The sequence below is a fragment of the Lagopus leucura genome, unplaced genomic scaffold, assembly GCF_019238085.1.
Source record: "Lagopus leucura isolate 7727_CA_CO unplaced genomic scaffold, USGS_WTPT01 Super-Scaffold_100015, whole genome shotgun sequence".
NCBI lineage: Eukaryota > Metazoa > Chordata > Aves > Galliformes > Phasianidae > Lagopus > Lagopus leucura.
Window position 1 is genome coordinate 7,250,405 of NW_024962269.1, and position 26,196 is coordinate 7,276,600.

At 43.9% G+C, this 26,196-nt stretch overlaps 1 long non-coding RNA gene across 5 annotated transcripts in view; it reads right to left on the minus strand.

Moving 5' to 3' along the window:
• The window catches only part of LOC122182718, a 123,773-nt gene that overhangs the window by 408 nt on the left and 97,169 nt on the right, over window positions 1-26,196 (minus strand). For all 5 annotated transcript variants that reach the window (XR_006179950.1, XR_006179946.1, XR_006179947.1 and 2 more), the window contains one exon: window positions 1,988-2,144. This is a non-coding gene — a long non-coding RNA (uncharacterized LOC122182718). The remainder of the gene's footprint in view (window positions 1-1,987; window positions 2,145-26,196) is intronic.

Consider the following 26,196-nt stretch of genomic DNA (forward strand, 5'->3'; position numbering starts at 1 on the left):
GATAGAGATCATTCTTGGCAAATTAATTACAAACCTACACATAGAGGGACATTCCTATTTACTTAGTAATGCTTGGTACTTGAAATTCACCTTTCAGGCAGACAATAAAGCCCAACAGAAAGATACATGCTCTACACTTAGGATGTGCCAACAGCACAGATAATTTTAAAATAATCAGGGTCATTTAGTATCACAGTATAAATATGAAATATTCTTTTAATTAAAAGCTGATTTTAGATAATGGATAAAAATTATTATGAGATTATGGTGTCACAGTATTAATCATCCGAAGTTACTGTGCATGTTAGAACAATACAATGACACCTGGTTCCATCTTACTGGGAAAAAAAAAGGGAAAGGAAACAGTGCTAAAAAAAAAATAAAATAAAAATCCCAAAATATGAAGCACAATGTGTATTTTTCCAGTACAGGAACAAATATTTCTTTTTATTAACTTGTTGTAAGCCCTGTGCAGCTTTTCTACTACGGCTGTGGTAAGAAGGTGTCAGCCAGAACAGCCAGAGGTGTTCTCTATGGAGGGGCACTGCCTTTTGAAGTCCATCCACCTGAGTGATTATCAGCCTTTGAGAGTTGGGGTATGAGACATTACAGATAGTGCACATGAAGAGTCCATCTAGCACCGAGAGAATGAAATACAACCATTCATTTTGATGCCCACTGAAGCAGCCTTCATAACCCACATGACGCGGTGCCAGGCACCCAGCAACCCAGTACACCCTCCTGGGTGCATTCACACATATGGAAAAGCATTGCTGAGAGAGGGAGGAAACATATGAGAAGGCTGACAGTGCAGCAGCACAGCCTGATGCAGGAGCACCAGGACAGGGTGAGGCCCCTCTCCTCTCAGACTTCCTTCATCGTTTTGCAGCCAATCACAACATAATTGTCAGCAGCAGTGAAAAAGACAAAACATAACAAAAACACACTGCCAGCACACAGTAGCAAGATGATGATTGCAGGAAAACCAATTTGTAAGGCTGTAAGTAGCTATCTGTATGACTGTGCTGCCAGCTCAGACCTATGGCCTTTCAAATTGGGGTCTTAAAGTAATCAGTGCAGTTACAAAATTCAGGATGCCTCTGTCTTAGTGCTGTCTTGCTAATGGCTCACTCTGCGACCCCTGGAAGATTATGCAGGGCTTAGTCAGTGTAATGGAGCCTGGAAAGGCAGAGCCTAGCTGCAGTAGGCACAGTTGTTCTGTTGGTAACGCTTTCCACGTACTGAGGTTTTATTATTTTTCCTCTCCTTTTGTGATTCTGAGCACTAGTGAGGATATCTTGCAGGTAAATAAAGGAAAGGAGAAGTCTCTTCCCGTCTGGGGAAGGTTAGTATCGGCAGGAACGGGGAGGAGCTGCTATTTCTCCAGGCACCCATTAATTTCATAGATAGGAAAATGTTTTTTAAAAATTGATCAGGACAAAATACCGTCATAAATGCAGCAGCTGGACTTCAGCTGGGAAGTGCAAGCTTCTCATATAAAAAGCAGTACCAGGAGACCCACCTACCAAGGCTGCATTTGTTGTTCAAATGTCATTGCAGCGCAGTACGAAAGAGCAAGAAACCAAAGGATTTGGGAGGAAAAAAACATTAAATATTTAATTAGGTTCAGCTCAGAGAGCTATAGATACTCATTTTTATTCAGTCATACTAAAATGCAGCTGCTGTGAGGGCCTGACTCCATACCAGCCGCTGCTGTTTGCCTGCAAACACTTTGTAGACATACTGCACTGGCCAGACACACATCTGAAATTATCATCTATCCTGAACTCTCAACCAAGAAAATGTTTCTGCTCTGCCTGAAATGAAATTTATTGGAAGCTCTGATTTTATTAGTGCATTCTGAATTCATCCGATGACCTGATTTATGGTCTGCTTTCTTGGGATTTTTTTCCTACAGTCACAAACAACTTTTCCAAGCTCTGCTTTTTAAAACCGTAACTAAATCCAAGCAGTGAAAGCCACTGACCAGAGCAGGGATGCCATAGGGTGCCCACATTTAGGTAACATCTGCAAATTCCTTGGACCCCAGCAGGGATGACGAGACCTCTCTGCCAGACTGGTGCCTCTGTCCTCCGCATCAGCCAGAGAGTGATAGCTCCTGTGAGGCTCCAGCTGCTGAAATACTGCAGGGGAATGAAAGCAGAAGAAAATCTACCACATGGATAGCCTGTCCTGACCATTGGTATGAATGGTCCCATCTATCAACAGAAAAAGAAGCTTACGTCAGGGAAACCTGAATGGTAAATAAGTAAATAAATACTCCAACCCCCACAGATCTCGCTGTCCTTGTTTTGTGAGTCACAGGCTGTTTTTCCAATGAAGAGTCCCTCCAACTTGAAAGAAAATGAGCAAAGAATGTCAGTTCTTTATGAAAGCTCTTCTGTAGGATCATACCTGGCTGTAAAAGCTGTTCTGTAACTTTTTCCAGTAGCTGACCTTGCCATTGGCAAAGGCAGACCATGAGCTAACTGGTTTGCTTCTGTAGCTGTCTGACAGCCATCAGCATGTGTCTATTCCTGCACAAAAATGGATGGCTACCTAGTAAGAGAAAAAGTGGCAATTGGCTTTTAATGTGGGTCACTTTAAGCACAGCCTTATTTCTCAACTCTTTGATTTACAATGCTGGTCCCACATGAGGAAAAAAAAAAATAATCAGAAGTAGACCAGAGCAGATGAATCATAAAAGCAATGCACACGCTAGCTGTGCTTCCCTTTCTGTGCAATGAATATCCATGTGATTACTCCCATTTCCTCTAGAATACATATTGGTCAATTAACAGCTTGAGATTTTTTTGTTATGGACTAATGACAAATTTTTATAATCAGGCCATGCTGTATAACCATGAACGGCTATTAGTCACAGGTTATTGTGCCTGGCCAACGATTAGGTGAGCGAGAAGCACTGCCAATATTAATGCTGTGTGTGAGAATTGATTTCTGTGAAGGCTGGTGCGTGCAGCTCTCACATTCAGTCTCTGCCACTGCTAGCACAGGTGAAATACTGTCTCCATCAAATGCAATGGCAGAGCTGCATGGGGCCAGGCCCTCACCTTTAATCACTTAGATGTTCCCAGGAAGCAAATGTGAGCAAGGCCACAGCAGGATGGGTGCACACCTGCAGGAAGTCATTTCCTGTAAAAGGACAGGACTCTCCTTAGCAGGGAACCTCCAGAGGTCCCTTCTGACAACTGCAATGCTGTGATTCTTTGGCAGAATCCCATCACCAGCTCTATTCATGAGTGATGGATAAGGAGACAAGGGCTTCAGAGTAAGAAAAATGCCCATGTGTGAGTGGCCTGTTTTTCCTGCTTTTCATAGGGAACTCCAGCAAGTTCTGCAATAGCAGCTGGGCAAACTTGCTTAGGCCAGCCAACTTTTTGCACGTACAGGGATGGCAACATCTCTGAACCACAGGTGTGGTTGTATGTTTTCCTGATGCTAAATTTGCTGGGAAAGTTCACCATGTATTACACTGAACCATGGCATTAGGCTCCAGACACTGAGCTCTCAGGCATTGTGCTCCCTGAGCATATTGATACCAGCCTGTGGGCAGCAGATCACAGTAATGGAGGCAGAAGCAGACATTTTACAGAGTTTTTCACTTCCATTTATAACAGCCCAGGTAAAGAGCATCAAGATATCAAAATCTACTGAAGGAAATCTTTTCAGTGATTCAGGAAATCACTGAGCAGAACTGAGAAGCGGAGCTGAAAGACAGTAAAAATGATTACTCGTCCTTAAAATCCTTCCTAAAAGAGCTTTCAGATTAAGCAGATCTCGCATAAAGGTGAAGGCTTCCTTCTCCCCAGACTAAGATGAGTTTGCATAGCCAACTACCATTTTTATTGCAGCACCTCTCTCTGACATGCGTGGAGTGCATATCTCAAACAGCCCTTTGCCGTTCAGATCCTGGAGGACACGGGCAGATCCTAACACACAACACACCCCTCTCCATACAAGTCTTTCATCTGAAGTGACAGGGAGATGAAAGGTGAGGTTACACAGCGTGCAGCATGCTGAGAGAAAGTCACGTGGTATTTCAGAGCAGCTTCACCGCTGGATGGGCAGCTCAGAAAGCATTTGCAAATGAAATTTTACTACATTGATCTATTCCATATTACAAGTGTTCCTTGCTGGTTCCTGCTACTTCAGTTTAACTGCAGTGCTTGGGAAGAGGCTGCATTTCCACCTCCATGGGGACTACACCTCCAGCCAGAATTTATGCCCGTCATCTGAGGGAAGGGATGGCCCACAGCAGGCTCTAAATGCATCAGGTATTCCAAACCAGGAGACACAGTATCATGTAGGACACAAACTAAGATCAGTTGCCAAAAATACACTTTTTGCCACATTTCAGACTACAACCACTTAGAAACCTGTCATCTCAGTTTGACGAGGGAGAAGTAAATATCTGCCCTGAAACTGGTTGACAGAACGGACAGTTTTATGATGTTGGCTTCTAACATTAACTTGCACAAGTGCCACACAGTTAACAGTGTCAGCAGTTTCTATCTAAATCCAATACTGCATTTTTTTTTATAGTCCTCCCTGTGCTCTCTAAAACAGTTTCACTTGTCCTGCCCAGGATCATAACTAACCTGCCTTGAAGCCTCATTTTGATATTTTACTGCTCATTTGTTTTTCATAAACTGCTGCCAATGAAGCCTTCTCCCCTCTCTGCTGCTTCCTTGGATGTTTTAGCCCCACTCCTTTCTGCTTCACATCCAAGGTCAAACCAGGGGCAGAGGAGCCCCACTCCAAACAGTTTGGACCAACGAAACTGGTGAAGGGTCTGGAGCACAAACCCTATGAGGAGCAGCTGAGGGAGCTGGATTGTTTAGTCTGGAGAAGAGGAGGCTCAGGGGAGACCTCATTGCACTGTACAACTTCCTGAAGGGAGGCTGTGGTGCAAAAGGGTCTGGCCTCTTCTCCCAGGCTAATAGGAGGACCCAAGGAAACGGTCAGAAGTTGTACCAGAGGAGGTTTAGGTTGGACATTAGGAGAAACTTTTTCTCTCGGAGGGTGGTCAGGCACTGGAATGGCTGCCCAGGGAGGTGGTGGAGTCGCCGTCCCTGGCAGTGTTCAAGAGGCGCCTGGATGAGGAGCTACGAGAGATGGTTTAGAGTGGTACTAATAGGAATGGGAGGGTGGTTGGACTAGATGATCTTGCAGGTCGTTTCCAACCTTGTGATTCTGTGATTCAGTTTGCCTTCCTTGTGTCACCTGATCTCACCTCCAAGCCCATCAGCAGGAATCACAAGACAGACTTCCCTGGGGATGGTTTGATTAGCTCTTTCCAATCTAGCACAGGCTCCTCCATCCTATGGATGTCACTTGGATGTTTACATTTGCAACTCTGAACGTTTCTCCCAGACACCCATCAAATACCCATAAATAGCTTGGCCACTGTAGGGCCAGGCAGAGCAGTGGGAAGAAAGTCCCACACTGAACCAGGAACATGGAAGCAAGTCCGGAGAACCAGTAGCAACCGACATGAGATATATGTCTGAATGCCACTCATGCCTCTGAAAATCCTCTCAGCTGTTAGGTGCCTTTAATCCTCACTCTGTTCAGATATTAACAAAGACACCAGCTGTGATGTGTAGGCACAGGGAAGAACCATGGCACCTCTGGACGGCATGCCCCTAATTCCAACCTGAAGACGCCACAAATGCCAGCCAGCTAAAACCTTGGGATGAAAACAGGGCTCCAACCAATTACCTCAGACCTTTAAATCCACAATACCTGACACAAGTATTTCTGAACCGCCGAAGTTGCAGAATGTGCTTTCATTTGGGGGTTTTATTTTCCTAGTTGGATTGCGTTGCTGTTTTAGCTAGTGTTCTTCAACAAAGCAATTCTGGAATACTCATCACAGAACTGCAGGGGTTGGAAGGGACCTCTGGAGATCACCAAGTCCAAACTCCTGTTAAGCAGGTTCCCTACAATAGGTCAGGTCACACAGAAACATGTCCAGATGGGTATTGAATATCTCCAGAGAAGGAGGCTCCACCACCTCTCTGAGCAACCAGTGCTCTCTTACTGTAATGCTATAATATGATAGAAAGTACAGTGACAGTAGCAGAGCAGCACAATCCTAGACTGTAGCAAATGAGAACAAGCCCAAATGCAGCAGCTGTGGACAAGAAACAAAGGAAGAAAAACAGCTTACCTTCAGAAGGCCTCAAGTACACAGGGACCTCCATGAGATAACCCTACCTCCACTGCCAACCCTTAAATGAGGTCTGGGAGGGGGTGGATCCTGACTGCATCCCTTCCAGTCACTCAGATGCATTGCATTGCATTGCATGCACCTGAGCTCCCCTGAGTTGGCCCTGCCTTCCCACCAGGTGCTCAATCACTGGTTCAAGCTGTAACTTAGCATTTCTGCTGCACTCACTCTCACAGCAAAGTTCTTGCCTGTGTTTGTATGGAACTTAATAAGTCAATGTGGATTTTTTTCCCCAAGAATATTACAAAAGTTGATATGAAATGCACCAGTCTGCACTCCGTTTCTGCCGAATTTAATAAATTTATGTGAGCCAATTGGCAATATATATATATATTTAATTAACTTTGGAGTTTAAATGGAAGTTTACTAAAATCAGAACATGTTAAATGAATAATTTCTCTTGGCCTCTTTCAGAAAGTCACTACCTTAACCCAATAATCAGCTCAGCTGCTATGAGATCAATAAGGTCTTTCAATTCTATGAGTAGAAGGCATACATTAAAAAGTTGGTAACAAACGTGATAGACTGCAGAAGCTATTACATGGGTTTTTTTGACACTAAATCTATCTGCTAAAAATTCCTGAGAAAAGGTTACTGCCCATACACTAATGTTGCCAAATGGTATAATTAGTGTTGCTTGAGAAGATTTCCTGGCACTTGGCCCTAAATACAAGTCCTGTGTGTTAAATTCTCATTACAGAAAAAGCCATAGTTTTAATCACAAAACCAAAAATAGCCTCAGACACCAAACACTGCTGGGTCTTCCCATCCCATAAACAGACAAAGCACATTATCGTTCCCTAGTCTGTAAAACCCCCAGTCTAGCAGCCCACCAGCTACAGCACACACAGCCCACAGCCTTGGGCCACTCTCACCAGAAACATCTCCACAGAGCCACCATCACATTTCCCCCAATCTCTTAAGCCAAATGTGCACAGTCCTAGCAAAGAGGAGTGAGTTTTTAATGACAAAGCACCTGCAGCAGCACACCGGAGCTGAGCTGCACCGCTCCCAGTGGAGCAGCAAGCAGCTGTACAGCCATTGCAGAAGGCACAGCTAATGTGCAAGAAGAGCTTCACATCACAGAATGCTCCCCATGGATTTAAATCCTCAGAGGGAAGAGTTTCGGCTGATTCCCATGACATTTCTGCAGAACAGAAATCACCTGGTAAATGACATCTGGTCATGTAAGGGATTTACCAGCACTTGGGTTCTCATCACTGTCTCAGAGCTTCCTTGGTGGCCCCATTTTGTTCCTGTTAGGTAAACAAGACTGGCATGCAGAAAAGCTCTCCGACTGAAGCATTTTATATTAGGTGCCCAACTGAAATAAGCATTTCAATTACATTCATTAAGGAAGTTATTACTTGTTAATTGAATAGCAACAGACTGCTAAGGATCACTTATTGAGGTCTAATAAGTATGTAAGAGCAAATTCTACTCTTCATGTAATTCCATCAGCAATAAACTAGAGTAATTAGCTTCTTACTAACAAACTTCAATTGTGGGGAATGTTGAGGCAGATAATTGGCACTTAGGAAGATACCTATAGTAAGTTAGTGCCGTATCAATTAGCATACTTACTAAATGTCAGTTTAAACTCTGAACAAATAATTGATACCAATGTGTGGAGGGTTACTATTTAAATGCTTAACCTGCCATATTCAGAGAAAATAAAACAAGTCCTCTGACAGTGCTATTCCAAAATTCCTATAGGTGCTTCATTACCAGGTGTAAAACCTGTGGGCTACAGACAACCACCAGTAAGGACCCTGGGGTGCTGGCTGCACACAGACATGTGAGTGACTGAAGGTGTTCTATCGCCTGCTCAGGAGCCTGCCCCAACACTCCACTGCCTCAAACTGTGTGCAGGTGGCTCAGCATTAAATTTCAAGGTAGGCTGTGAGCCATCCCAGGACCACCAAGTCCCCACTCCTTGCCGTTCAATAGAACCGCCCAAAGACCTCAGTCCTGTTTCAGTTCAATCAAATTGAAGTTCATGCCTCGTGACGGGGAAGTTTCATTTTATAGATAAAGACTCTGAGGCACAAAAGCAGTCCCTGCCTTAACCCAAAGGTGACTCAGAAAGCTCACAGAAGCTCTAGGATTAACACCTTCTGCGGGAAGCAGCACATATGAGATATCTTCCTATGGTGCTTGCGCTCCATAACCAGTCTGAGCTGATGGAAGGAGGTGAACATCAGTGACTGGTGAAAACAAGTAGCAGCAGAATCGACCCTTCATGCCTGTAATTTTATCACAGCTCTGTGTCCTTTGCCAAATATTTTCCAGATGTTCTGGAAAGGCTCTGCCTCCCCATTTGAAATGGAAATGCCTCTGCTTTATGACTTGATGTGCAGTTTTGCTGCCAGAAATAAAGTATTTTGCAATGGCACAGAGCATATGGAGGACTTCTGTTTGTAGGCAGACCTCGAGCCCTTGCTCCCAGCAGTGACCATGGAAGCAGCAGTTGAAGGGGAAGGAAAGAAACCCACACTTCAGGGAGAACATTGGCCCTTGGTGGCAGAGGGAACGGATGGGAGCTGCAGTGCAGGTGTCTGGACAAGGAAAGAAGCACATATGAGGTGGGATGCTGCCAGGGGAGAACCGAGGCAGGAGAAGGGAAGGCAAGTGAAAATTCTGGGCAGGACGTGCTGGCATGTGGGGCAGATGGGAGGGAAGCAAGGAGCACACAGAGCTGGGGTCTGGGAGCCTGCAAGAGGAGAGCAGGGAGGCAGGAAGCTGCTGGCAGGGCAATGCTTGTCATTTTAAGGGGATCTCTGCAAATCAATTTTAGAAACTTCTATTTTAAAACAGATTCTCCCCTCCCCCGTCTCCACACAAACAAATACACACGGCTCCGTCATGTGGAAATACTTCAGACTCATCTATTTAAAAAAATTGACAGCATATTCCTGTCAGCTAGGAGTGTGATTTTTTTTCAGCTATGCCAGCAAAAGCCCTAATGTAGATACAGCTGTAATATGAGCAAAAGGGGGGAAAAAATGTTTATTTTTGCCAATACAGCTTCTTTCGCTCAGGCAAGTGATACAAGCTATATTTTTTGCAAGCTTTTTCCTTGTGTAAGCTTCTGCAGAGTGACTGCACTGTCATAGCAGCCTTGCCTGAATAACTAGGGTGGAAAAAAGTGTCCACAAGGCCTTAAATTGTGCTAGAGAAAGGACAGCGCCTAGCACTGTGAAATCCTGTTAGTGCCTGCAGTAGCAGGTATGGGGGCAATACAGCTACATAATAATAATGAATTCTCAACTTTTTCCCAGCCCAGGAAGAATGACAGCCAAATCCTTCTCACCCCCAGCCTTTCAAACAAGCAGCTCCAACCCACTGCAGCGTTACAGGTAATCAATGTCTGCTTAGAGTAAATCATATCTCAAAATTTAGAGCTGGCTCCTCATCCACAGAAGCCTCAGGAAGTTGAGAAGTGTGGGAAGGACTTTTCAGTTCTGAATGAATGGAAAAAAAATCAAATATTTGGAGGAAAGGCAGTCTCAAATAATAAATAATGCAGAAACTCCAATATACCTTTTAAAGCTTCAGTGCCCTTATAATTTAATGTTTAAATGCTATGCTGTTCCTTTGGAAGCCTTTTCTATCTCACTGCTGATGATGGTCTGTCTTCTCAGACACTTGAATAATGTCTCTCTTCCTCTTCTAACATCTTCCTTGACTACCCCTCATGCATAGTAATGCTAATAATCGTGCCGCTTTCGGTGACATTTTTCTTCCTCTAAATGAATGCCTGGTTTTATGCAGGGCTGCTCTGCTCAGCGCCTCGCCTCCTGCACACCTCCTTCCCTGCACAGCATACCTGTGTACATACAAATGTCTATTTACTGCTGCCCATTATGAGCTGTTCATGTTCCATTTAGCAGTATGCAGAAGAATCGAGCTAATTGATTACTTATATTGAATAAATTGTGGCGAAACACTAATGATGCAGTCGCTGTTATGATGAATACTGTACAAATATATATGTAAGCATAATCACTTCGGAAAGAACTTAATCATTTTCATCATTAAATCGGGACCTTTTGATTCTGAAATGGACTCAATACTCAGCAATGGCACAGCAGATAACGCTACGTGTAGTCATGCAGAAGGACACATTTCGTACGACCCAGTCAGCACCAAGTTTCACAGTTCTTTCCTCATAGATGAATTCAGATTCATTCAATCACCTCCTAAATGTAATAATGTAAATATGGACATTAGATAAGTACTAAGCTCATTTGTCAAGGAGAACTAGGAAATTGATCTCAGGTCCTGAATGAAGGAAGGACCAAACATGCAAAGAGAATCCAAGATGTAACTGTTAGTGCGGTCCTTTCACCAGCAGTGATCACACAAATGTGCTTTGTGCTTCTAAGTTATTTTTAAGCACCTTCACGGCCATCATTAAATGTTAAAAGGATCTTGTATCTTTGGCAGAGGGCGCAGTTGAAGATCCTGGCTGTTTCCAGAGCTTCCTGAAATAGACATCCTCACGTGTAAATGGCCAATATAGAATTTCAAATGCGTTTTATATAAATAATTCTGGTAGGAACCCTGGACTAAAATCATTCTGATGGCTCTGATACAAATGCATGGTTGGTCTATGAACGTGCAGCCATTGCAAAGAGCAATCACACACATCTGAGCACTATTCCAGCAGTAGTTGACAAAGAAACCATCATCATCACACCAGCCTGCTCTATCCCTGCCCTCCTATCCACCTGTCTATCCACCCAGTGCTGCTGCTGCACTCTGTATTGTCACTGTAAAATCCAGAGAGAATTTTTCTGCTTAAACACAGTCTCAAAATAAAGTCATATCCCACACTCTCAGGAACAGTCACACGCTATTAAGCATAAGCAGCAAATTATAAGCGAGCACTTAAAATAAAGGTGAAACACGCAGACATCTTCAGAACTTTGAACATGATTATAGCAAGTGCCATCGTTTGCTCTTCCTCTGAATTGATGTTAACAAGTAAAGCATTTTACTTGTCTTTGTTTTCTGGGGAAACATAAATACTGCATAAAATACATCTCCTTGCCAGCTAAGCTTTGTCTACAGGATGGCAGCTTGTTCTAACTATGTGTATACTTTCCAAGAGTTGAAAGCTCGATGGCTGAGCAGGAACAGTTTGGGATGCTATATACATGTGAAATGTGTTTTTCATTAAGTACTTGATAAAACATTAAATGCCTCAGGTTGCTTGAAGATCTGCAGCACAGCTCAGCAGAATGCAGCTCCAACAAGGATTGCACAAAACACCTTTGGAGCTAACATGCCAGTAGAAGTGGCAGCTTCCGATGGGACTTAGAGCCACCTTTTCCTTGGTAAGGAATGATTGTGGCAGACACCTCTCAAGAGTTTCTTAAAAGCACCATGTCTATCCAAGGTGCTGATGCACCACTAAGGCAATCCAGCAACGTCCTACTTAGGGCTTCCAGTTGTTCCAGCTCCCCTAATTGTGCCCACAGAAGCACCTGTTGCTCAGGGGCCAAGTAGCTGCTCACAGCCCTGCAGACCCCTTCAAGAAGGTGCCCCAGACCTTGGTGCTGCAACACCATTCTTCCCAGTGCTGGGCTCTCAGTGGCACCTTCCTGGTGCAGGTTCGCTGTACACTGGAAAATACAGCACAGACTGATACTGCTGTGGCCTCACAAATAGTCTGGGGAAGACTTTATGCAAAATTTCAAGACATGCCTGTGTGCCAGCACAGCTGTGGTGCTGGGTGTGCTTCGTGTGGGGTAAACACTGCGTGACGTTGCAGGAGAACACAGTCTCCTAGCATTGTGTGCAGGTTAGTGAGGATAGAAAAAAGCCTTGTCCTTACTCTCCCACCAGGAAAACTTAGGGACTTCTGCCAATTCAACATGACTTGAAGTTAACTGTTTCAATCTGTCCGTGATGGGCTTGCTCTACCTCCAAAGCTGCAAGCTGGCTGGAGACCCATTGCGAGGACGTACGGATTGAATGGAAACTGGAATGGTTTCCTCTGTTTTTGTGTAAGCCTGCCTTATGAAAGCAATGAGGGCACAAGATCAGAACAAATCTCACAGTCAGCACAAGGAAGAAATGCCCTGGGTGCTTCCGTTTCGCTTGAATGTCCCAACTCTGATTTCTCATTTCTTATAGATGCAAAACAAGAAAATGATATGTCTAAGAGTGCTTGTACAGTCTGGCTGGTACAAACTGGGCTGTGCGTTATAGATTAGCAAATGAAATATTAGCATCAAGTAACTCCGCACGGTGTGCGACATCTGGGAAAAAGTCATAGAGCAATTTTCATTATTTTTATAGGAGAAAACTGCAAATGGTAGAAGGTAGAAGGGGGAATTCTAACAGATTGTACATTGTCAGGGACTCTCTTCCCAGCTGTAGCAAACCTGATAATAAAACCCACAATCACCTCAGAGCTCAAACATCAGCAGAAACAAGGCAGCCCCCGCGGAGAGCTTCCATGCATAATAGGCTTTAAAAACTGCAGCTCCCTACAGGTAAGGAGTAGTCTGGGTGCTTTGGAGAAAGCCTGGAAACACCTGAAGGATCAAGGCGTAGCCTTAAGTGAGAGGTTTCTTTTTTGGTTTCCTTGGGGGAGGTTTTCCCGGTATGGCACATTATCTAAAATAGAGAGCAAACACTTTACTTATGAGAAAAGAAAGAGGATAGCCTCGATAAGCATATATTCTGAGGATAATAAAGTAGAGATGATTAGAAAGCAAAAACAAAGGAGACAGGAGGAATTCTAGGGACAAAACGTTCTTGACTGGCTATGGAGAAAAAAAAAGGAGAGCTGCAAAACAGCAGCCCCTGTTATTTGCAAACACGTACCAAGGAGGCTGAGAATAGATCCAATGACAGCTGCAGCCTAATTGATAGGAGACTCGCCTAACAGGTTGTCAGACTGCTGCGTGGCTTCAGTCCAGGCCACGTTGCTGGAGGCACAATGTTAGAAACACTGACAAACATTTACTAAAAATAAATAAAAAATATTTCAGGGCGGAGGGAAATATGGCTCCAAGTGACTACTTGCAAAATTGCGTTAGATCTCTAGGAAAGAGGAAAGTAAGCGGCAGAACGTGTGAGAGTCCCCCCAGGGCCCACAGGACAGATGCAGGCAGGCTGCCAAGGCACTCCAGGATTGTGCTGCCTGTCAGGAGCATTGGCTCTGGGTGTGCTGAGAGCAGACCTCCGCAGAAGCAACAAAAATAACCACCAGATCAGCAAAGAGCACAACCAAGAGAGCCGGCTAGCTGCGGAAGAAGATTAGATTTGATCTATAGAGATGAATTTGTTTAATGGTAGGAAGGAAACCACAGAGGCGAGTCTCTGAACTCTTCCGTTCCCCACCAGGAAAAGGATGTCGGGCTTCCTTGGCCAGTAGGGACAGGAAGCACTGCAAGACACTTGAAAGTGTCTTAGGCACAGCCCTCCGCCCATCCCATGCAACGCACACAGCTAGAGTGTCACATTCAGCATGACAGACAGAAGGCTTGAAAGAATCTTTGTTCTTGAGCTCTCCAGTCAGCAATGCATCCAAGCAAGCTGCAGAGCCAACGGGAGAACAAGAGAATGTGAAAGCGGAGGGTGGGGGGTGGAAAAAAAGAGAAACCATATGGATGAAAGTCTGTTAGGAATATGATGGCTGCTCTCTTTGAAGGAGATCCAACCATGGTAAAGCTGGGACTTTATGTGGGAGGGAAACAATCTTCTGAGGGAAACACCTGACATTTTAAGCAGCACCCAGGGCAAGCTGTGCACGTGTGCACAGTCAGACCTTGAGCCGCTGGTACACAGTTCCTCTGGACTTACCAGCATTGTTACAGACAAGCCAGGAGAGCAGAGCAGAAGAAAACAGTGCTGGCTAACCAGTGTGGTTTCAGCTGCTCCAGAGCTCGCCTAATTGACTTGGGATTACTGTGCTTGCTGTCTCTTGGTCAATCCCTGGTTACCAGTGAAAATGATCAGCAAATTAACACTTTTGGAATTAATTCCCAAGAATACTTCATTAATTCCTATGGCAGGGAACTTCAGAACACTTTCTTTACTTGGTTACATCAGCATATTCATTTCTGTCTCAGAGAATGCCTGAAGAAATTGTGAAATGCCTGCAAGCAATGTTTTGCAGAAATAAGCAAGTGACTCAACATTACATCCCGTAAACCTCACTGTCTTTGCACACTGTAAAATAAACTCAAAATGAACCAAAGAATCATTTATTCCTCTCTCCTTTATGAAGAAGTGACACCAGGTCTTTATGACCCCTGATTTAAAACTCGGAGGGAGCTTTTTTTTCCACATCACCATATAAAGGTACGCTGGGCTACCATGAAAATTAATGGAGCAGCCACATGACTAACAACCCTCCAGAGTACTTTCAATATATGCTTCTCAGCACTTAGCAAACCCATGGGCAGACACGGCTGCAGAAGAAGAGACAGTTATTCACCAGCCAGGAGCGTCCGGATGAGAGGAGCTCACTGCAGCCGATGGTGCTGCTCCATGAGGGCAAGATGCTGTGAGAAATGGGCTTCAGAAGCAGCGCTCCCTGAAATCCCAGCCTGCTCATCACAATCCACCACTGAAGAGCAACTATTTGCAGTCACTTCTCCTTCATTAGGTTGGTTCTGCAACACAATTTTCAGCATGGGTAATAGGGAATACAAATAAGAAATTCAGAGCAAGGATCATGAAACACAAAGTTTCCAGTAATGTGAGCCAAAATTCTCAAGAGGCTTCTGCTGAGTGGATGCATGTGTACTCTTACAGATATCCAGCTTCTGCATGCATGCGTATCGTAAGTCTTTCAGATAATTACAGTAGGAGGTAAGTCTATTTCCAAGCTTTACCACCAAGCATCTCTGGATTATGCACATTCTGAGAGCACCAGATCAGGAAAATTAAATCACTCAGAACTCTGTTACACATTCACAGCTCACAATCTGGCTTAAAATATTAGTTACATTGCCTCCTGTAATGTAAACTCAAGTCCTGGACTACGAGAAGTGTAAAGTCCTGCTCAAGGTTTGCTTTCTGCTTCATAAGGCCTGGAACTCAATGTTAGCTCAAGGTGCTCTTTGAGAGAATGGGCTATAGACAGAAACACTGCTTTTGTGTCACGTGCAAAAATAAACATTCTGAAGGGCATACAGCAACAGTCTGCATTCACATGGGAAACCAAGGGTCTCAATTTTTCATATAAAAAATTTTACCCCCTATAAAAGACCCCATGCTACATTGGGTGAAATTTAGAAGCACCATTCCCTATTGTCCTTAATAGAAAAAGAATTGAGCCCTATAACCAGTTTTCATATAAGGCAGACATGCTCATTTGTAATGTGTTTTTGTAACTTCACTAGACCTTAAAAAGCATTAATCTGTTTTGAATTCACAACACTGCTTCTTAAACAGTGGACTCTCACCCCAGAATCTAAGGACTCTGGAACACTGACCTCCTGCATTCAGCAATTTTGATCCCGAGTTTGCATCCCAGAAGTGCAGGTCAGGTTTAGATCTAAGCTCAGTATATGTGCACATAGTGGGAGTGAGGAGTTATTTTCTAGGGCACGTGAGTCAAATGTTCCATGCTGATAGAGAAAATTGTATGGTTACAGAATGTAAAGGAGTAGCTGCTTCTTTACAGCCAGCCCACTTCAGCAGAAACCTCTGCAGGAAATAATGTAGAATCGCTTTCTTACTGAGCAAACCACTGAATGATCTTGCTTAGTGACAGGGAGAAGGAGATGGGAGGTAGCAGAGCACAAGAATATTCAACTGTAGTTGGGGGCTTTGCAGTAAAAACAACTTTCTGCTTTTAAATGGAACAAACTATGGTTAGCTTGTTTCCCCAAACAAGAAAATAGGAATTTTTGAAGCATCATAAATTATTTATAAATTGCACGTCTCACCCCATGAAGCCCCATGAAATTCAGAGAAGGGCTGAGAATATTGGAAAGAGACCCAAAGATCCCCACACCAAACTACCATAGTGAACATCAGCAAAAAATCCATCTAAAACTTCATCCCCTGTTGGTGCGTGAATCCTGGGTAAAGACTGCAGGCACCTTCAGCGGGGCTTCTGCATCCAAATTGCACAGTCATGTTCACTATGGGTACCTGAACTTCTAAGCACTCATCTGGGGTCCAGTTGTGCAGCAGTCAAACAGCATTCGGTTTGCTTTTCAAGTAAAAATAAATTGTTCCTACTTTGGTTGCAGCATTACAGTTTATAATTCATTTCTAACTCAAATTCTAGTATTTTGAGTGTCAGTTATTATTATTCAAGGTTGATATACAGCAGGCATTGGGACTACAGGTCAAGGCCATTTGTTGACCATTCCTGATGCTATTCAACATAGCAACAGAATTACTCAAGAACATCTTTGCAATGTGAGAACTGCAATCACCAGTTATGTTCCTTTTGCAGAGTCACTCTTTCCTTCTGCCACAATGCTAAAATTCATCTTTGCAGGATACTATCCAGGGCAAAACTGAAAAGACCTCCCCAGAACCAGTCCCTGTCATCTTTACCAAGCATATTTCCAACATTGAAAAAATCTCAGCACAGATGACAACAGCAACAGCAACAACCTTGCTATGAAAACCCTACACAACCTTTAAGTCAAGTGATTGCTGTGGGGAGGTAATACTTAATTGCTCCAACTGTTGGTGACCAGTAACAGTTTCAAGCATGGAGCTTAATGGCATAAGGGTCAGAAATTGGCAGAGCAGAGCACCGCTACCACATCACCAGCACGATGCTCTACCTCTGTCCTTTAACATCAATCTCTCTTGGTTCTTACTAAAGCAAATTAGCTGCAAAAACAAGTTCCCACTCACCATTGTAACATTTCCAAGTACACACATTTTGTTCCACCAAAGAGGAGGAAGCTCTGTACAACCAAGGACACCAAAGTGAGAGCCCGAGGATGCATTCCCTACTGCCAGACAGCCCAACCAGCAAGTCATAAAGGCAGCTCTGCTCACACTGCTCTCTACACTATGGTGATGGCCTCACAGGAGATACTGGGCAGTTCTGCACATCTACAGTCCTGTATGAAATGAATAGAAGCTGTAGGTTATCTGCCAATATTTTGGCACCAATTGAAGGGTTGGAGTCAAAGAGCTTTTGTTTGGCTGTCATTCACCAGTCCCCAATTGGTGTTTTTGCTAATCATGTGAATAACAGTTGTTTTGTCAAGAAGCCTTTTTAACTCCCTGTCAATTTAAATAAATACCTTGTTAATTCTCAAAGCCATGGGAAATAGGCAGGTCGCACGTTCAAGGGGAACTTTTATACTTTAATGCTAGTAGGAAGTGATGTTTTACCTGAATTAGCCAATACTGGGACTCCCACTGTTCAAAATGGTCAGCTAGGAACTGTCCCACTCACAGCTGCTGCAAGAACATGGATTATGGCTGCAAAATTTCAAGCACCCTAGAGAAAAGATGTGTATTGAGCCTATGTGCTAAATACCATTTTGTACAGGTTATATCTTAAAAGACACAACTAACTGTCTGTTAATGAACAAGTTGTTACTGAAAACAAACACTGTAGTACAAAACAGAGAGAGAAAAAAAGATGTATGCCTTTCCCCAGTGAGAACCTGAGCAAAGATTTAATCATTTGGCCTTGCTGAAGAACTTGAAGGGACTAACGAAAAGGCAACTGAATTTTTGTGGGGATCATGCAAGGAAAAATTCAGTGGCAAAATGTGCCTTTAGAGGTTGAAAGACAGATCTAGAAATGATATCTCTTCTGTAACCTTCAATACATAGCAATCATAGCCAGTTGCATCTAACCTGATAAGAAATATCAGGTATTCCTAAAACAACAGTCCTAAAACGTTATGAGTAGACAGGTGAGCTCCTTCTGACCACCCTGGTACAGCTTACACCCACACTTGTAAGCCCTTGTGAAGTTCCAGGCTGGGTGATTTGAAGAAGAGCACTCAAGACAAAGCTTTAAGAGAAGAGCAGCAACATCCTCAAAACCCACTTCCCAACAGGGTAATCACAAAGAGGAATAGCCAAAGAATCAGAAAAAAAAAAGGCAAGCAAGAAACCAATGTTCCTTCTTCATGGCTTTAGCAAAGTGCTTTGCCTTTGTGTTGGCCATTGGTAAACAAGGGCCAACAAAGAGAAAACACTGTGTGATAACCCAGTGAGCAAACAAGTCATTTTACAGGTGTCCTACAGACAGAAGCATACTGCAACACACCCACTTCAACACATACATTTTAATTTTGTTTCCTTTTTTTTCTTTTTTTGCTGTCTACAATACAATTATGGATCAACACTCTGACACATGAACACATTCCATCATTCTAGATTACAGTGGTACCTTGCTATGCGTGGAATGACAGCTCGGTCATTTCTCTCCAAGAATAATGACTATATTTGCAAAAAAGACTCCCCAAAAATAAAATGAAAAATTATTATTGAAGTGATTTTCTCTGCATGTGTCAATTCACTTAATCCTGTGTAAAATTCTGCAAGCCTTAATCCTTCTGCTTATTTCCAATTCAGCAATATCACCCTTTTAGTTATTGCATTTGCTCTTAATAGAAATTTTCCCTTGTGGATCATTTATATTCAAGAGACTATTCAGGTCAACCAGTGCAAATATTTTTGGATCACTGGCGATGTCATCGTCCAGAATCACATTTAGTCTATTTCCCCCATTCGCAGTGTGAATTTACTGGGTATGGGGCGCTGAAAAAAAGCTCTTGTTCTCATTCATCTCATATTTAACTGAAGAAGCAAAGCAGAACATAAATTAAGTCTGATTTGCATGAAATTGTGCATTCTGTATCCCAGCATTGAACAAAAGCACAGACATTCTTTGAGTTCTGACGTGTCTTGCTTCTGTATTTAATTTTTCTCCTTGATTCCTTCTGTTGAATTAAAGTAATAAGTTTTCCATCACTTCATATCTGGCACTCTACCTGGCCACTCACCCTATCCTAACAATAGCACTTGCCTTCTATCCACAGGTGTTGCATTTTGTCTATCTGTACTTACAACCCTTAACAACCGAATCCAATTTAACCTGTTGAAAAACCCCCAGGAAGAGGGAAAGCAGGGAAATACAGCCTCGTTGCTGCTTCCCAGCTGAGAGCAGCACTGCGTTTATATTTTGCAGCTCCTGCTTAAGCAGAGGACGCTGTGCCGCTTTGCTCACAGCCGCTCTTTGATCCCCCAGGCCGAGCAGCGCTTTGCTCAGCTGCTTCCAAACTCTGCTGCAGAGATAGCCCCAGACAAGCCTCTCTCCAGGAATCAGCCAAGTGAAAGATCAAAGCCAGAAAATTGCCCTTGTTTCCAACGCTCCTCCCGTGTTTAACACTTTGCGTGCTTCCCTGCAGGCACCGCAAGGCCTCCCTGGCTGCTCCGGCACAACGCGGAGCCCCAAGTGCTGCTGCTGGGAGAGGCAGCACCGAGCAGGCCCCAGGACACGGCCGTGTGCCAAGTTATAGGAAATTAGGCCCCTTGTTTCTCTTACAAGAGACAAAGGAAATGAAAGACGAGCTCGAAGCAAGGCCTGCGTACCCCCTATTCTTTATCCATCCCCTTCCAGCCGTTATTTACAGCCGCGCTGGAAGTGCTGGAGTCTGCCTTTAGTGCTCACTGAAGAAGGCAGTGGGAACCCTTCCAATGACTCTGTGGCCTTGCTGAAAACTGCTGAGGTTTGGTTTGTGCTCCTTTAAGGTTGCAGTGAGAGTATGAGTGGTGGGACACCAGCTAAACTGAAACTGCTGTTAGAAGCAGCAGGGGGAAGCTAACCATTCTCAAAGCTGAGAAAATAATAATAATAATAAACCTTTCCAACGAGGTCTTTTTTTCTTTTTTTTTTTTTCTCAACTTTAAAGAGCAGCTGCAGCTGGAGTGGTGCCAACAATGCAGACTCACTCCGCAGACACAAGCTGAACATCACAATAGCTTCTCGTATTGAGGGGTTTAAGGCCTGAGGAGTTGGAGGGCAGTCAATGCTCCAGTTCTTTAACCCTCAAGATTCTGTTTCATTTCCAGAATCCTGGTTTAGGGATTCATGGTTCCAAGCGTGGGCCAAGAATCTCAGGTTTAATCCCAGCACAGCAAGCTCAGCTCTTCGTCTCATACAGACAGATAACTTGAGCACCATGCAAATTCATTGAGCGCGGGTTGTTCAGACAGAGCATAAAAAATGGAGTAAATGGCTTTACAGCATTTCTCTAAGTATAGCAATTTACTGTTGTGGTCCTGGGTTAGAAACTCCCTTTCTCCCTGTCCGGTTGTAACATGCCGGACGAGACGGCTGCTGTTACTGCCAAGTGAAAAATCTCACTGACCTATCAGGATGGGAGCAGCTGTATAAAGGTAAAATGACAGATAATCACAAATGTCTGCACAAAAATCTTCAGATAAAGGCAACACACAGAAGAATATAACTTGCTTAAATAACATGACTGTGATTAAAAACACACCTTCTTTTTACCTGACACTGATATTCAGATGGACAAACTGTATTCAAAGGCAACCTGAACTCTATGCGTGTCCACACTTTTATTTAAAGAAAACCTTCCCAAGCTTAAGTGTCCTGATTCCAGAGCTCTTGTTTGTTGGTTTCACTGCCACGTTGGTGTGAGCAAGAATTGTCAAAAATAGCCCTACAGGAAGAGCAGCATCATGAGCCCTGCGCCAGGCAAGGGATGTAGCAGTAGAGAGGGTTCAGGGGCACATTGATTTTGTCATTCCAAACAAGGGTAGAGAGACAAGGTGCTATGCTGTCACCCAAAGCCTCCTGTGTCCAAGCAGACCAGGTATGGCTAGCACAAGTGCTGCTGGTCTAATGTGGGCTTCACTAAAGGGCTTGATACATGCTTTCCTGCTGCAGCCAGACAAGCAGGAACAGTATTTCCTTTATAATTTCCTCTGCTTGGAAGATGGTACAGACATTTCAGATGCTCTTTCCTGTTATGTGGGGAGAAAAGAGACAAGGCAAAGGGTATCTAGTGAACTGATAGATGTACTGTAAGAGCAAACATAAGCAAGAATAGAGAACAAAAGCAGATATCCAGTCGACAGAAGATTAAGTGGCACAAACCTGAAAAAACAATGGTTTTTCAGTTCAGTAAACTGAATCAGTTACTGTAAGAGTCACTGAAAGGGGAGTAGAAATGTGATTTTAAAACTGTTGTGTGGTTAACACACGCAATGTAAGGTCCTAAAGGAAGAGTATCTTCTATAGGAGATATCCAAGGAACTGGCAGAGCACTCCTGGGTAGGGTGGCACAGAAGCAAAGAGATTAGGAAAGACTGCACAAAGCAAAAAGGTGGGAGGGAGGAGTGGAAGAGAAGGAGATGGATGAGGAAGAGAATATTGTTCTGTAGCACAACACAGCCAGCCTCTGAATGCATCTTAAACTCTTATTTCCCATTTGCTCCCAGCTGGATGGGTAATTGCCTGACTATAGAATTATATTCATCACTTTCATGCCTACAGTCTCCAATACCAGCACAAGGAGTGCTTTTAGACAAAGCTATGTCTCACCATAGGCTACAAGAACAGAACAGGACCCCCTTCCCCTCATGAATATGAGATCAGTCTCTAAGAAAAGCACAGGAAACATCAGAAATTCCCAGGGATCGATGGGGTAAGCTATTCCTATGGTTTCAGGCATATATATTGTATTCTTTCCCCAAGCCTTCCTTATGCATCCTGATTTATTAGCCTTAGTCAGCACTCTGTCTTAGAGAGCTGCCAGAAAAGTGCAGTGGGATGAAACATCTGGTAAATTTGCTCAAATTCTATTATGAAATAACTTCAAGATTCAAGGAAAAGCAAACAAGTCATTGTCTTTAAAAAGTGATTCACTTTGCTGTCAGAAAACACTGGCAATCAGCACTACGCATTAGTTCTCTTTTCAGGTCTGTCAAGGGAGAATAGCTCCAATTGTGAAGCATTCTGGACCAGGTGGAAGACCATATGAATCACCACTAGTTTAGTGAAGCTCTACTTGTTCACCGATGTTCATAGTCCACCTGCCATGCAACAACATTTGTTTCTATTTTATACCACCCAGGGGAAGCACAAAGAGTGTGGGACACAGCAGGCTTGCATCTCTCCCACAAGATAGGGTGCTGCAGAGACTCTGAGCTCATTGAGCAAACTGTCCCCAGTTCTGCATGAGGTTTAGCACTGTATAGGTGCAAGCCTCCTCAAAGTCAGCCTGAGGTGTGGCGGTAAACAGATCCAGCCCATCCAGCTACAGTCAAGAAGAGGAGGAACTACAGCATCATATTTCTCTGTGTTGTCTCCACACTTACACAAAACCACTGGCCTCAAACTCCCACATCACCCATCCATGTAGGGTAGGGGACAGAGGCCATTATTTCTGTCTCTAAATTGGAACAACACCTACAGAGAAATTGCTCTTCATTTCTGCATGTGAATTCCAGCCCTCCCCAATCACTTGGGCTGTTTGGGGTGAGCAGTGAACGCCCCGCACAAAAGGACTCTTCAGCAGCAGTTTAATTTCTACAGAAAGCCATTCCTCTCTTACCATCAGAAGCTTTAATAAGTGAATGTGCTGTAGGAAAAGAATCTATTGGTAGATCAAACTACAGCTCTTGACTGTATTCATCCACAGGGGATATTTTTTAATTGGTGAGGAGCCCTTACAGAGCCACCTGACTTTCATATATACCTGTGGTGTGTGGCATATTTGAGACAGATCAAAAGACAGTGAACACATTATAGATCATTACAGGAAACAACTGCACTAAGAACTAGACCATCTATCTGTAAAGGAGTAGATACATGCATTTAGGGCAGGTAATGCACTGAATGATGGTATAGGAAGGAATATGCTTATCTGTGCAATCCACACAACACTCTGTCTGCAGTCAGCACATTCCTATGTTTACTGGCACGAGCCATTTGAAACTGATTTTCCATTTGTGCCAGTTCTCATGTTACACCATGCCAGGCTGCTGGAGCTTGGACACTGAATGAGGCAAATCCCTGCCACCCTGTTTGGCTCAGGGTGATTTCAGGACAAGATAAAGCACTGGGAGTAAAACCAGATAAGACATAAAGTGAAAAAACACAGCAATTAGAAATGCCGTCAGAGCTGGAATTCTCTGGGAATGCATGATAGAACAGAGGAAGGTATAAAAGCACTGCAGACAGTAACATGTCTGCCAAAAGGAGAACAATTGTCAGAGCAGGGAATAGTTCAGGCCAGGGCTAGTCCTGAAGAAGTTGACGCTTTTTGCAGTTCTCAGTTAATCTGTGCAAAGAAGTCTGCGCAGAAAGAAATACAGAGACAGGAGCAGAGCCACAACCACAAAAGATTTAAACACCTCAGAGATTTTTTGAAGCAGAATCTGCAGACAAGACTTCTGGCAACAGAGAGAGCTTTTGGACAATCTCATAGTAAGGCACTAGTCTCAGTGCAGCGGGTGCTTCTGAGAACGCCATCTGAACCTGCCAAGAAGGGGAAGTCAGTCAGTCCAGAACCGATGGAGAATTGTAGGCAGGTGAGAGAGTATATAAACAATGTGAAAAACAGAGGTGAACAAAGCTGCTAGAAACTCATCGTTGGATCTGACTGAAAAACAACACATCAAGCTACGAACAATGTCTATCACATGGATAAGAGGCACAAGAATGTCAAGGAGCTTTTTTGAATGAGACCACAGCATGGAAGTCGCAGCAGTGCCAGAAATAGTGACTTCACCAATGAAAGAACCACCACAGATAAAAAGTGGGTAAAAAAGCCTTCCCATTTACTAAGCTAGACCCTCTACTAATTCCCACTGTGGGAGGATGTGAACTGCATGCCTGAATAAATAATGAACTGGAAAAGAAAGAAAATGCAATAAATAGTACCATGGGGAAAAGACTACATCCTGGGGTAGGACCCACACCAAGACCTCAACCTCAGTGGGGTGAGCTGGGCATGGGGGTAGCAAGGCAGAGCAGTGGGGGAGCTGGGCAGCAGGCTGATCACTGGCTATCAGAGTGTCCAGGGCCTGCAAAAAACAGAGACAAAAGTGGGGATCCAGGGGTGAGACAGATAACAAAGCTTTTACAGACTGTGTCTGTAGGGAAGGGTCAGAAAGGAGCACACTGGTCTGTCAGACTGGATGGAAAACCTCAATGAAGCATGGACCTAAAGTTCCCACAGAGTTAACAGAAAATGGGACTAAACTACTACCCATTATGCAGAAGTACTGAATTCTGTTTCAAATGACCTTAAAACACATTTTCTCATTTTCTATCAGAAAACATGCAGCAGCTGCTACATTTGCCATCACACTGCACTCAAAAAAATGTGTCCTGACCATCACATTTGGAGAGACAGAGCTCTGCAAGAGCAGACACTAGCTCTCTGCATACACATCACACAGATGAAGTCCACTTTTGAAATGTTAAAATTAAACAAATAGTTATTCCCTGGTTCAAGCTAACATAATTCCCCTCTGCCAAGCAGCACTAACAGAGCACATTGGGCCTGTCACTTACTTGCCCATTCCAACACAGCAAAGGACAGCTGCACCTCACTGCCCTGAGCAGTCTGCAGGAGCCTCTCTCTCTCTCCCTGTTCTTCACCTTTCTGCCCTGTTAGGAAGAAAAGGCCATGAGGAAAAACAACAGCTGTCAGAGACATTTCTTAGGACTCCTGCAGTTCACCCAGATCCAGCAGACCAGCAGCAATCCAACCTCAACTCCAGCCTCAGAGACTCCTAAATGCAGCAGGGAGAAAGGGATAGACAGGGTGGGGAAGGAGTAACTGTGAAAAAGTGGGAGTAGTGTAGAACAGCTTTTTCAGCAGCTCTTGTCACTGTGGTGCTACCTCCTCGCTCCAGTTGACAGACTGACTTTTTAGTTCTGAGGGCTCTTGCAAGCTTCCTTTTTTTTAAACATTTATTTCTCTAGTTGTCATCTCAACAGAACATTGTTTTCATGATTTTCACTATAATGGCTCTTTATTCTAGCCATTAAATCTAACAATGAATGATCCTGAAAATACAGTGAAGAAAAAAAAAAAGAAAGCACTTCCCTACACTTCTGTAGGTTTTGGTGAGACAAGGAGTAGAAGAGGAGCTATGCAACCAGCAAACTGGTTGCTCCAGATGCTCAGACTCTCTCCATTCAGTTTCTGCAACTTGATTCTAACCCCAATAGGCCAGACCCACCTTCTGTTCACATGACTTCTCCTGAGAATACAGTGCTGTTGACAGAGCTGATAACTGTACTTCATGGTCACTCAGTTCCAGTATATCCAGCTGCTACTGCAAATAGATGGCAGGGAGGAAACTTGGAAGATACAAAATGCACACCTTTCTGGAGGCTGCTTGGTGAGGGGGCTGCCAAAAACCTTGTAGGAATTTCAATGCTGGGACCCCGTGCTGCAGTGCCCTTGCCAGCCCTATCCAACCACAGGCATTAGCTCAGTAGTTGCTGCAACTGCCTTTTGGCCTTTTGGCGGTGCTTGAGGCATGTAGAGGTCTCAAGAATCAGGTGGGAATAAGGGCCATCGCTGCCCCACTGTTTTTGAGCCCAGCCCCAGCCATGAGAAAGCAGCCCCTCAGCTGCCCACACATTTTCTTCCCCTCTCCCAGTTCCCTTTTGGTGCTCAGCTCACACGAGCTTTGGGTATCAGAGTGCCACGAGCAGTGACAAGATAAGTGTGAGGCGGATGGAGAACAGAAGGGGCTGCAAGCTGTATTTTCTCTCCTCTGTTCCTTGTAAAGCTACCATTGCCTTGCTCTTTGTTGCCTTCCCCACTTTTTACTATGACTCAGAAGCAGCAAGATTTGAACAAGAGAGAACAAAAATCTTTTAAAACACTTTAGGGATATAATCAATATAAATTAATGGATTTTTTTTTTTTCTCCAGGGAAGCACAGGCTCCACACTTCCTTCTGTCTTTTTTTGCTACCCCAGG